Here is a 13,801-nt window from a genome sequence, read left to right as displayed (position 1 = left end):
CCTGCCTGCTGCTCTCGCGGCGCCCACAGGGCGCCTCCCGCGGCTTGCCGCCCCAAGCACGCGCTTGGCATGCTGGGGCCTGGAGCCGCCCCTGCTTATGCCCCACAACTACCCACATGAATAAAAATGATGGCTTTGATTATGCATCCTTTATCACATGGGTTAATACTATGCAAAAGGTCTTAATGAGATAAATGGAGTTACTCAGGGTATGTCTACACTGGCAGAGTTACAGCACCACTCAGAGTGCTGAAGGGAAACCACTGTTGTGTGTTCACACTGTCAGCTGCCTGCGCAATAGCGTGTTCACACTTGTGGCACTTGCAGCGGTATTCGGAGCAGTGCACTCTGGGCAGCTATCCCACAAAGCATCTCTTCCTCTTCTGCCGCTAAGAGTTGTGGGGAGGCAGAGGGGGTCACAGGGCATCCCAGGTCATGTCCCAATGCCCCGTGGTGCATTGCTTCACATCCCAGCAATCTCTGTGCTTCCGTCCGCATTTGGCACCATCTTTCAAAGATTTGTGTTCAGCGCTCTCTGCCTCTTCAGTCTGCAGGAATGGATCCCGCACTGTTGACCAATATGCTGCTCGCTCTCACTAACACATCACGAGTGGCAGTGGAGTTATTCCTTAAACTACAAAGGCAAGAGGAGTTCGACGTTGATCTCGCCAAACGTAGTAGCTACAACATGAGATTGCCTGTGGCATTCATGGAGGTACTGACCACAGTGGAACACTGCTTTTGGGCTTGGGAAACAAGCACTGAGTGATGGGATCACATTGTGTTGCATGTCTGGGATGATGAGCAGTGGCTGCAGAACTTTCGGATGAGGAAAGCCACGTTCATGGGACTGTGTGATGACCTTGCCCCAGGCATGCGGAGCAAGGTCACGAAAATGAGAGCTGCCCTGTTGTTGGAGAAGCATGTGGAGGTTGCACTGTGGAAGCTGGCTACTCCAGACTGCTACCGATCGGTCACTAACCAGTTCCGAGTGGGAAAGTCGACTGTTGGACTCATGTTGATGGAAGTGTGCAGGGCCATTAATCGCATCCTGCTGTGAAAGACCATGATTCTGGGCAACATGCCTGACTTTGTGGATGGCTTTGCACAAATGGGCTTCTCTAATTGCAGAAGGGTGATAGATGGCACGCATATTCCAATTCTGGCACCAGACCACCTAGCCACTGAGTACATTAATCAGAAGAGGTATTTCTCTAAGGTTCTCCAGACGCTTGTGGATCACTGTGGGCATTTCATGGACATTAATGCAGGCTGGTCCGGAATGGTGCATGACACACACATCTTTCGGAACACTGTCCTGTTCAGGAAGCTGCAAGCAGGAACTTTCTTCCCCCACCAAAAGATCACCATAAGGGAAGTCAAAATGCCCATTGTGATCCTGGAAGACCCTGCCTACCCCTTAATGCCATGGCACCTTGACAACAGCAAGGAGCGGTTCAACAACAGGCTGAGCAAGTGCAGAATGACAGTTGAGTGTGCTTTTGGCCATTTAAAGGCCTGCTGATGCTATATGGGAGGCTGGACCTGGCCAAAGACAATATTCCTATGCTTATAGCCGCATGCTGTACGCTCCATAATAATTGTGAAGGGAAGGGTGAAAGCTTCACTCAGGGCTGGACCACTGAGGCTCAGTGCCTGGAGGTTGAATTTGAACAGCCAGAGACCAGGGCTATTGGAGGGGCGCAGTGCAGGGCCATAAGGATCAGGGGTGCCTTGAGGCAGCAATCTGAAGCTGAAATCCACTAATATTTGTTGCTATGCTTTGGAGTGCAGTGCTTGTAATGCTAGGAGGTGATTGTGATCGGAGCAGACGATGCACTGTGAAGGTTTAAGAAAATTGCCTGTTGCTTTGCAGAGCTCTGTTTGCTTTCAATTAATGGAATAAAGATTGCTTTCAAACCAACACAATTCTTTTATTAAGAAACAACAATTGGAGAAGAGACACGCCCCCCCCCCTAAAAACCACATCAGCACTGGAGGGATGAGGAAAAGGAGGGTCCCTGGAGGAGGTGGGGTCCCAGGATGGTTGAAGATTTGTGTATGTTCAGGGATCATATCCAACCTTGTCCTTTGGAGTTTAGTGCAGTGGGTACTGTACTTCAGCAGGGCTAAACTGCAGAGGGATGGATGTTGAGTGCAGTGGGTAGTGGGAGTCCGCAGGCCTGGACTGTGATGGGGCAGGAGTGGAATGCAGCGGGTACAGACTGGAGCCAGGAGGTTGATAAGAGTATGTTGGTGGTGTCTGGGGAGGGGCGGGGAGTTTTGCAGGGGAGAGCGGGGGCAGAGCTACCCAGTGTGAGTAGTGCCTGGAGCGTGTCCACTTGGTGCTCCATAACTTTTAAGAGCTGCTCCGTGGCTTTGTTCTGGCGCGCTGCATTCTCCTTTTGGTTCCTCTTCTCACTGTCCTGCCACTCCTTCAATTCTTGTTTTTCAGCCGCGGAGTGCAGAAAGTCCTCTTTAGTTCTTCATGGCCGCTTTCTGATTCTGCACAGCCATTCAGTCGGTGATAACAAAGAGGGAGGCTGGGCTCCAAAAGTCATATCTGTGAAGCCAAAATGCAACATTTTACAGAAGCAGTATTGTTTGCAACACACACAACACAGCCACTATTCACATACCTGTCATTAACTGGCTAACCTCAGGCAAGCACACATGAGCCACAAGACTCCCAAAATGGTGAGTAGCCGCAGGGGCAGGGGAAATCAGTGTTCCAGAACTGTGCTGTACGCTGGGCATGTGGCTCTTGGGGAGAGCCAGTACTGTGGGAGGGGCCTTATAATCATTCCTGTCCCCACATTTTCCACAGGCTGTGTTCATTATTGAAGATATCTCGCTGCTGAGGGTGAGCAGGGAATCAAGGGAGGGTCTTCTCCAAGACTGCGGCTTATGCCCTGCCCTTATGTGGCTCGGCTGAGTGCAGCAATGGTCTCCCCCTCCCTCCCAGTGACTGCAGAGTGGCGCAGGAAAGTTACCCTTAATGGAGCAGAAAACAAAGCAGCTCTGACAAAGAACCCGCGGCAGCGGATTGCCCAGTATCTCCATGAGAGTTTCCTGGAGATTTCTGAGGTAAATTCCCATTAAGTGAGGGAGTCAATCAACACCCTGTTCCGCCGCTCAGACCAGGCATGTGGTGGTACGCACATCATACAGACAAGCCTGTTTTCTGCCCCCAACAACTCGCTTCAATGATTCCCAAAATCGAAGCCGCTTACCAGACTGGAGCACCCACGAGGAAAAATTTAGTGGGTGCTCTGCACCCACCGGCAGCTCCCTGCCCCCTGCCTCAACTTGCCTCCAGCTCCTCCCCTGAGTGCACTGCCAAGTCCTGCTTCTCCCCCTCTCTCCCAGTGCTTGTGACACAAAACAGCTGTTTCGAGTGGCAAGCCTGGGAGGGAGGGGGGAGGAGGGAGAATGTAGCATGCTTGGGGGAGGAGGCAGGGCCGGGGCGGGGATTTGGAGAGGGGTCCAATAAGGGCAGGGAGGGGCAGAGTTGGGGTGGGGACTTTGGGGCGGGTTGTGAGCACCCACCGGTGCTGAAAAAAGTTGGCACCTGTGTCCTCTCCTGTTCACGTTTTGCCAGGCTCCGACAGCTGTGACTGGCTAGCCTCCTGGCTGCATGCATCTCTGAGCTCCGAGTCGTCCTCTGCTTCTGGGTCCCCCTCCATTTCCTCCTCCTGGCTTGTCCACTCTCGACTGACACGCGACCACCTTTTAATAATAATTTAATAATTTAATAATTTAATACTTTAATAATAATTTACAGGTGAAGAGATGCAGGAGTAAAATCACAGGCCATTTCTGAAAACCAGGCTACCCCACCATGTGCAGTTTTCCACGTGCTTTTCAGAATCAGAGTTACATGTCATGGACCTAGTTTTCAGATGTCTTAGTGCCTACTTTGTGGGCAAAGTTGGGTACTTAGCTGCCCAAGTGCTATGAAATGCACCTGCAATTTATATCCAGGCACAAAAATCACAGGTCAATTAGAAAACTAGGTCCATGACATGTAACTCTGATTCTGAAAAGCACGTGAGCATATGCTTGATGTTAAGCATTGAGCTCAGAGGGACTTAACTGTACGTATAAGCACCCATCCTCCTGAGTCAAGTTTACAGTGAAACTCCATTTTTCCCAGTTGTTTCAAGGCTCTGCAATGTACCCAGTGCAATGCTGGTTATCGTGAGCTCTGGGAATAATAAAGACTTCACTTTGTAATCATAACATACAATATCAGTGACAGGTGTAGCCCGATGATCTGGTCCTGGCCCATTGTCCTAATGAAATAGTTGCTGTGTGGGTAGGTAAGAGAGAAGGTAAATGTGGCTTCCATGTGAGAAAATGCCCACACTCCGCTATCTGCACACACATCCATCAGAGAAGATAGATAATAATACTGTTTAATTTAAGAAAACAGCCACTTTTCCAGCACAGCAGTAATCCCCTTATAATTAGGGTTTGTGGTGGAAGTGTTAAGACACTCAGCAGCTGGACAGCACTATTTACCAGGGTAAGCTGTCTGCAGTTGTGTGCAAGCTCATAATTTTTAAAGAAATGCATGCGATTCTTCAGTGAGCATGGTGCTGGTGAAAGGTAACAGAGTGACTGCTCTAGAGAAAGAAGTCTCCTATCCACAAAACTGGACTGCAGTGGAACAAGCTGCCCCGTTTAGAGTCCTGACAATATGCCTGAGACCTTATCTGTAGTGGTGAGACAGGAATTCAGTCTCTATGGCCTTTCTGCTGAGATTCCTTATTAGGGGGACAACTTATAGTTTAGCTTTTGTGATATGGATGCAGAGAACCAAACTGAAATTGACCAACTCATTTTACATTGGCCTCCAAATAGACATAAGCTGGGAATGACTTTGGGTAACTGGAATGGGCTTCATCTGGTATACATAGGAGTTAACCATTCACTTCACTTCTCAACTTTTCCTGTTTACATTGAATTGGAGGTGCCCCTCATTCTTTGCCATGATTTCCGAGTCATGGCATGGGTTTGTAGCTCATGGTGTTCCAATGCTTTTCTCTTCAGACTTCTCTTATAGGAGTCTTTCCATCGTATCCTGGGTCTTCCATGTCCTTTCTTGTTGTCGTCTTCCTCTGTGATTTCTTTGCCGTTCGTTCTTCTCCCATTCTTCTCATAGGTCCAGCCCACTTCAAATGTATGCTCTCCAGCCTATCACTGAAAGTCCCAAGTTCATCTTCGACCTTATTTCTTCCATGCACAATCTGTCTACCCTCCGCTTGCCTACCATTCGCCTCAATATATTATTTTCTACTTACGTGTATCTTCTTTTCCTCCCTCTCCATGTGGCCCATTGTTTCCAAACCACAGAGTAGGCAGGGACAAACATGCAAAGTATACCCTTTTCCTTTCAGCATGTTACTTAATTGACAATCCCATAGTCACCTTTTTCACTGCCACTCATGCACATTGAGTAGTTCTTTCTAGTTCTCCAGATCTCTCTCTGATGCACTAAGTATTTCCCAAATACACACACATTTCTTCTGATTCAGCTTCTTTCCTGATATTTTAATCAATCGCTCTTCTTTCACCTGATCTACTTGCATAACTTCAGGTTTTTTTGTGTTTACCTTCAACCACAATTTTCAGACACAGATGCCCACTCTGATACCGACAATTCATCTTTGCTGTCAGCCAAAAGAGCCAGACCATCAGCATCCATTAGTTTTCTCTGTATCTCCACAGGCTTGGTTCTTCTACAAACTAACCCCATAACTAGGATGAAAAGAAGTGGACTCAGCACACCACATTGTCTCAATCTCATGGTCACCTCAGAATTCCATAGATCCACCTTAGCTCTTGACCCCCAGTACAGCTCCTTTATCATCTCCATTTCCTACATTCCCCCTTCCATCCATCTCAATACGCCAAACACAAACTCCCATAGAATTACGTCACCTGCTTTCTCAAAATCGGTAAATACCACATAGCAATTACACCCACCATTTATCATCTTCATTAAAACTTTTGTCTCGTTGCAAATATTGCACCTATAGTACTCCTTCCCTTTCTACAGCCGTGTTGCTCCTTTCCTATATTTTCCTCCAACTTGCACCTCAACCTAGCCTCCAAAACCCTCTCAAGGACTTTAAGAAGTTGACTCTGATGCTCCTAAAAGTACTGGAGGAGTTTGAGTAATGCCACTATTGCCTCAGCTCCCAAGAAGGGAAAATCCCAACTGTAACGTCCACATGATAGAGGGTGGTAACGCTGACTGACAGAGGCAAATACAAATCTGGGGGCTGTGTGTTTGCCAGTATGAGTGATCAACCCCCAAAAGTGTGAATGGTTAACTGGGCAGCTTACTGAGAGCAGGAAATGGCTCTCAAATTCAGGTGGGTCAACCATGGAAGCGTTCGATGGGAACGGACATAGGAGCGGGTAAACACCAAATGAAAACTGCTACAGGGGCAGCAAAGTGGGACAGCTCTAGTGACCTACTTAGCTCCCAAATTCTTTGTATAGCATGGATTTTTTGCACTTGAGCTATTTAGAACATACCACTGCATTCCGGGTAGCCAACATGCTGTCTTTCGGGCACCAGCAACAAATTGATAAAGACTTGGGAATTGTAACCTGGAATGCAGGTTTTCTTACAGGTAGATCAGGAGAGGTGGTTGAGACAATAGCCAGAAGGAAAATCTGTATGCCATGTCTGCAGGCAACTAGGTGGCGTGGAGGCAAAAGTAAAATCTTGAAAGATGGATTTAAAATTTTTCAGTCTAAAGGGAAAAAAATGAATGGAGTAGCTATCACCATGAGGCCAGAGACTGCAGAGTGTAGAATGAAGATGAGACTGACTGATAGCAGTATGGCTGATGCTAGAAAGTAGAGATATGTACGATGTTAGCATGTGCTCAGTAACATGGTAGACCTATGGAAAGAAGGAAAGCTTCAGAAACGAGCAGGCAGAGTTAGTGGTTATGGTTGAGAGCAGCACTTTGTTAGTGGTCATTTTAAACTAATTATATCGGTGAAGGAAGTGCAATAGAAGGAGTGAGGTAAATGTTAGCTTTGGTAAAAGAAATGTAAAGGGAATTAACCATATCTAAAATAATTAACAGCACTGAAATGCACAAAGCCTAGAGATGGACCCAAAGTGCAGCATTCCCAGCACATTTTATGGAGGCAGGTCTAAGCCACAGAGTTTGGATTCATAGGAAGCTTGGAGGAACTATTAGATCATCTAATCTGACCCACATAACATATACTGTAGAATTTCACCCTGCAGTGGAGGGAATTATTCTTCTCTACTGTGGAAGCAAATACTATCAAGGCCAATAATTTGTAATTGAGACAGAACTATTAATCTTAATTACAATGCAACTATCTCCAAAGTTGGGGGCTGGGAGGAGGGCCTCAGTTCTGGTTTTGCCCCATCTCTAATTAGAGCTTATGGTAACCACTAACCAGATCAAATACTCCATATGAAATTATCCTGCAAGGTATCATAGAAAATAGAAGCTTGTCATAAGAAGGAGTTGGGCAAACCTTGTGAAGTCTGAAGCTTTGTGGAACCTTGGGAAATCTCTCCTGGGTTTGCAGGTCGCACTACTCTCAGCTCACAACTCTCTCTTCTCCTGTAATTTAAATCCATGCTTTTCTTTTTTTCTAAGGATGATGCAGTTTAAAAAAATGTTGTTTTAGCCAAAGGGCCAATATTGAGATCAAAGAGCCCCTGCATACTAGGCTAGTACAAGTGACCGGGTCTGTATCTAGTTTGTCATTAGATTTTTTTCTCTCTCTCTCTCATTTCCCCGCTAAGCTTGAGCCAAATTTTTGAGATTCTGTGTTCAGCTAGGTCCAAAATTAGGTGAGAGGATTTTGCCCATCTTTAATAATCAGAGAGCAGACCAAATTCATTTCTGCTTTAACTCCACTGGAATAGGTGGAGTTACAGCAAGTATGAATTTGGCCTACTACAAATTTCATATCCTTGACCCTTTGATTTGCTTGTGTCTAACATGTAAAGGAGCTCTTCAAAGGTTTGTGGTGCAATGTGACCTCAAGTTCAAGCTTAGTTTTAATGACTGCTTGGAGGATGACAGACCACGCTCTTTGGGAGCGCTGCCTTACGGCATGAAGCGTCAAAACCACTGGGCCAAATGTTAGAGTATGGTAAGCCTGGGCAGCCCGTACAGCTGCCGTGGCAGCTGTCAGATGCATACCAGAGAAAGCCACGCTCCTGGCTGAAGTTAGCAGGGTGGGGAGATTGAAGCACAACTTCAAGCAGAAATGTTCCTTTGATGAAGATCCAAAGCCAATGGCTGGTTCCTTTCAGGCTGTGCCTGCTGTGCTAAGGGGATGCTGAACATTAGCTTGAGGGGACAACATGGATGTTTGATGGGGAGAGGAATCCCCACCGTGATGGCACTGGATGCCATTTATTGGTTGACCCACAGGCAGGGCTGCCCAGAGGATTCAGGGGGCCTGGGGCAAAGCAATTTTGGGGGCCCCTTCCATATAAAAAAGTTGCAATACTATAGAATACTATATTCTCGTGGGGGCCCCTGCAGGGCCTGGGGCAAATTGCTCCACTTGCCTCCCCCACCCCCCTCTGGGCAGCCCTGCCCACAGGCAGTCTATGGCAGAAGGTCAGTTCAAACAGACTGTATCCCTCCTAGAGAAAAAGGCCAGCCATGGAATGGCGGGGACTAGATAGGGCTTGGGCCTTGTAGAATCATAGCAAAGAGTTGGAATTGACAGGCTATTTCCTTGGCTGGTATAAATCGACATAGCTCCGTTGAAGCCAAGGTAGGGGTGGAGCAGGGATTGAGAATCTGACCCTTAATGTTGAACAGTGTGTTTCTTGGAGTCCAGTTATCATTCCCTGTTCCCTCTCCCCCTAAAAAGAGTACTGTGTATGGGACTTTTTCTGAGAACCATGACGGCCAAATGAGGCTCTAGAAAAACCCACAGAGTCTATAGCATGACTTTATTACATGATTCTTAGAGGAGAGAAATCCTTGTCATATTTGGCCAGCGAAATCCTGCCAGAACCATACTAGAGACACTGTTTATGTTAAAGGACAAGGGATAGCTGTCAGGGAAGGAGATGCCTGAGGTTAGAAACTGAAAGCATGAGGGAGTCTTAGTCATATAAACAGTCCAAGATGGAAAGTTCAGTTCTGGATCCAAACTTGGTTGTTGAAATTTAGGCATGTGGTTCAATTCATTACAGAGCTGGTCCCAGCTGTAACTCTCAGGTTCAACTTAGCTACCCAATAACTGGGTGTGCACAGATCTGGGGGTTGGATATGATGTGGGGATCTGATTTCAGAAAGCATTGTTTACCCCATGCATTATATAAAGGAGGACCCAGTGTTGTAGCAATACCACACATCACTCCTCTGGCGTCCACATTCAAATTCCAGTTCACTCTCAGTAGCACACATTTTATTATAGGGCTGTGAGAACATCACCACGCATGAAGGAAAAGGCAGGAGTGAAGGTTAAATTCAGATAGTTGTGGGTTTATGGAGCAGTTTGCCCTCAAATCAAAGCCATGTAGAGCTATGTAAACAGGAGTATAAAGGCTTAGGTGAAGCTGGCTAGGGAAGCAGAAGCTCTAAATATGCTTGCCACTTTCAATTTGCTTTTGTTCTCTTAAAGCCTTGCACTTAAGTCGTGCATAGTTTGTTGTTATCCTGGACTACATGACCCATCTAAAGACAAAGGGAAAGAAGGATGTGAACCCTGGGGAAGGACTAACAAACAAGCCCTAGAATTCTCTTTTGTCTATTGAAGTTCTTTCTCTTAGACTCCATTTGGGCAGTGGGGAGTTTAGGAGTGGCTCAACCACCCCAGGTTTGGAGCTTCAATTCAGATAGGCAGCCAGGAGCTCACATCCATCTCTGAAGTTTCTGTTCCAATTATTCTGAACTTCAGGAGAGTGAAAATTAAGCTGGGAATTTTGCAGAAAGAGACGATGGTCTGAGCATGGGCTTAACTGAATTTAAATCCCCATCCTGACGCTCGCTATTTCCTTAGCCTTGGTCAAATCACTTCACTGCTCTACGCGCCTCGCTCTCCCATTGCTAAAATGGGGATAATAATACTCTTACTTATCTCTCTAGTGTGATTCAAGTGCTATATCAGTGACAGTTATTAATGCTACTTTTCTTTCTTATAGCTACTTTTCATCTGAGGACCTCACACTGCAAAAAGGCATTGCAGCATCCCTGTAGGGAAGGTATTTATTCAACTCTTTTTATAGGCATTCAGACTTGGGAACAAAGGAGTTAACTGAATTGTCCAAGGTCACACTACAAATCTGACGGAGACAGGAATGGAACCCAGTTCTGCTGACACCAGCGATCATGTACTAACCCACATGGTCATGTTGTTGTTAGTCTGAAGATACCTGAAGTTCACAGAAATGTTGAACTTGCAGAGACAAAATAGTGACAGGAAGTTGAATAACAATTTCTTCTGCATAATTCAGACATTATGTTAAAAAACTAATCCATAGTAACATTGCCAGTTTAATGGGATTCATACATGGCACTGCATTTGTACTGTTGGTGTTGTAGATGGGGAAGGAGATTTTGAGAGACAAAAATAGTATAAAAGCTCAATGGGTGTTAGGCACTTAAACATCTGCACTGTAATCTACTTTTCAGTGTGGCACAATTTGGATCTGCACTTTTGCATCTACAATAAATAAATGATCTGCATATGTATCTGAGTATTTGTCCTTTTGCCCACCAGATTTGCACGCACATTCAGGCAGGCGGAGATGTAAGTCCAGTACTCAGATTTGTGAGTGCAAATTAGGGAGGCCAGCCTTTTGAAAAGGCGATCCTCAAATTCGCTGGATCTAATTAGCCACTGGTCTAAGTGGCCACAGTTCCATTGACTTCAATGGAGTGTTGGCCTACTTAATCTAACAGCTTGTCCCTCAGCATCCACATCTGTAAAATTGTGCAGTATAACACCTACCTCTCGGGATTGTTGTGAGCTTTAGTTAATAAGTATTTACACAGCACTCTAAGATCCTTAGATAAGAAGTTGAATCTAGATGCAAACCACTCAAAAACAATGGCAATACAACTGTATGCACAAATCCAGTAGTTTCCTGTGTGGTTATCTAAATAGACACACTTGTGTGCAGAACTCCCTAGTTAACATACATAACCATGGTAACTGCAGGCACAATTGTGTCTCAAAATCCAGTTACCAAGGTCTGTGTGTGTAAACAAGAGAAACAATACTGGGCTTTCTCCACTGTTTCAAAGTCACCAAAATTCTGTTCCATCCTGCTATAGATTAATGTCATATTATTAATTATACTGCCCTGTGGGAGGGGCAGACGAAAGAGCTACTTGTTGATCAAGATTCTTCAGGCGTGGGAGAGGAAACAATATCAGACAACGCTACACTGTTTGAAATGACATGCTGCTCTGGGAACAGGCTTCGGCAGGCAGCACCTGGAGGAGGTAGAGCTTGCTACAAGTCCAAGATCAACCATTTCCCGCCAAGGGAAAATGTGTCTGAGCCTCTTTGGCTGGGAACAAAGGAGGGAAAGGGAGAGCGGGAGAAGGAGAAATGGTCACAAACAGATTGAAATTTTCAGACATACCCATTATTTGAAATGGAATTGTGATTTTCAACAGCAAATGATTCTTGGTTTTACAAACCAAATAGTCCAGTGTTTCTCAACTGTCAGGCTGTGACCCCCATGGGGCTCAGGAGGCATTGAAAATCTCACTCCCCAGGCTGTCTAATACTCTGTCAATGTCTCAAAACACACACATAAATTGTGTATGGTATCAGCGTTATTAGAGACATTTTTTACTTTTATCATAAAGTTAAGGCAGGGACTCGTGAACATTTTTGACTTTGAATAAGAAATCGCCAACCTAACAAGGCTGAGAAACACTAAAATGAACAATCTAAAATTTGCTGCCAGGAAATAGTAGAGAATTCAAGCTCAAAATTCACTTTTCACCAGTATTTTCACCAAAGCTCAAGCATTGGAATGTTCACGGAAAATGAACAAGATCAAATCAAAATTCAGTTTTCAATTTGGCCCAGTGCCCATGGGCAGTTTGCCTAGCTCTGTGCTAAACAAAAGTGCTGTGTGGCTGTTTATTGCCCTCAGTTTTTACTTACAACCTATTCATACAATGCAGAAAAATGCCTTTATATCATTGCTTCTGTAGGAGCTTTTCCTGACTGGATGCACAAGAGTTTTGGAAGAATGCAAGGAGCTTTCTACCCTCCTTGCATGAGGCCAGTCACAAAATGATCCCTTGTGCAGAGGGGACAGGTTAGCAATCAAAAGACAGGACATGCACATCTAACTGATTTGCAGGAATAATGGAAATTGCCCCATATTGGAAATAAAACTGTACAAAGGGCTGATCCCTTGCCTGTGAGTCTAATGCTACCTGTCGAGTTTTAAACTCTGCCCGCCACCCTCTTTAATATGGAGGTGCAGCCCACACAAACTGCCTCCGCCAGCATACAGTGTGCCAGTGGTCTTTGCTTTGCTCCAGGCGAAGTACTGGAGGCTAAGAACTGTACTTTTAATGAGTGGCAGCTCTATGTTTTAAGAGGAGGGTGGCTGCAATGTGCTCCATTTTATATTGGTTAAGTGTGGCTCTGGATCCTGCCAGTTTCCTAACTTGGCCTTCAGTTGGGAAAAGATCCAAAGACCAAACCACCAACAAAAATATTGATAAATCACCTTTTTGTCTTTTCTTTTTACTTCACTCATCTCGGGGGTGGGGGGGGAGAGAGGTAGGAAAAAACTGGATCAGGTGTCCTTCATTAGCGATTGTTAAAAAGAGTAAAAACAGAGGCCTATGCAGTCACAATGGACATTCTCTTTTGCCACGGCAAGAAAAGCAAACATGTTTGTGACATGTCACCTCGTTATGTTCAATGTAACCTACAGAGCAGCACGACAGTAGCCAGAAATGAACTGTGATGGATTTACAGTGAGTTTAACCAGGTGCCAGATCAGTATGAACTGAAACACACTAAAGAAAGAGTAATGTGGTTTGCGAAATTCAGATATTAGCAGAGCACATTCTGGCCTCAGTGGAGGTGTCCATCTGCGTCTGCCTGTTATTTCACACCTTGGGGAGTTTTTAATTCACCATGGGTGGGAGTTTGGGGCGGGGGGGGGGAAGTTAGCTGGAAAATAAAAAGAGAGAGAGAGAGAATTTCTCAGATCTCCAGCTACCTTTTATTTACCAAACAAAAAAAGCTTCTCTGTGTGATACATTTCTTAAATTATAGGTTTACTGTTTCCTGGCATCCTAATAAAGTCGAGATGAATGATGAGAGTCTGCTGGGAGAATGAGTAAACATCTCCTACTGTCTGGAATGCAAGACAACTACTGTCTTATCCTTTGTTACAGGTTGTTAAGATAAAATTACCCTATATATCACCAGCACTGTCAATGAAATTAGAAAGAGCATTCTACCTCCCAGGTGGATTTTTTATTTTGTTGGTGGGGAGTGGAAGGGTGTTATTTCTCAGCTATGAGAGAGAAAACAAGAAAAATGTATGCTGGAGTGAAAACATATGGGATTGTCAATGGAAAACTTTGGATATTCTAGACTGGGCTACTTTGAGTTGGAGCAGTGGGGGGAAGTGACCAAAACCTGAGATGAGCTAAAGCAAGAAAAGTAGATCAGATCTGGCTCAGATTGTCACCGAAGCTTGGATGAATGAACCCAGAGTTTTAGATTCAGCCCCTCGTGAACAAAAAACAGTCTTCAAATAAGCATCTCCTTTTCG

The sequence above is a fragment of the Mauremys mutica genome, chromosome 13, assembly GCF_020497125.1.
Source record: "Mauremys mutica isolate MM-2020 ecotype Southern chromosome 13, ASM2049712v1, whole genome shotgun sequence".
In the NCBI taxonomy this organism is placed as follows: Eukaryota; Metazoa; Chordata; order Testudines; family Geoemydidae; genus Mauremys; species Mauremys mutica.
The sequence above is the reverse complement of the archived record's forward strand: the minus strand, read 5'-3'. Positions refer to the sequence as shown.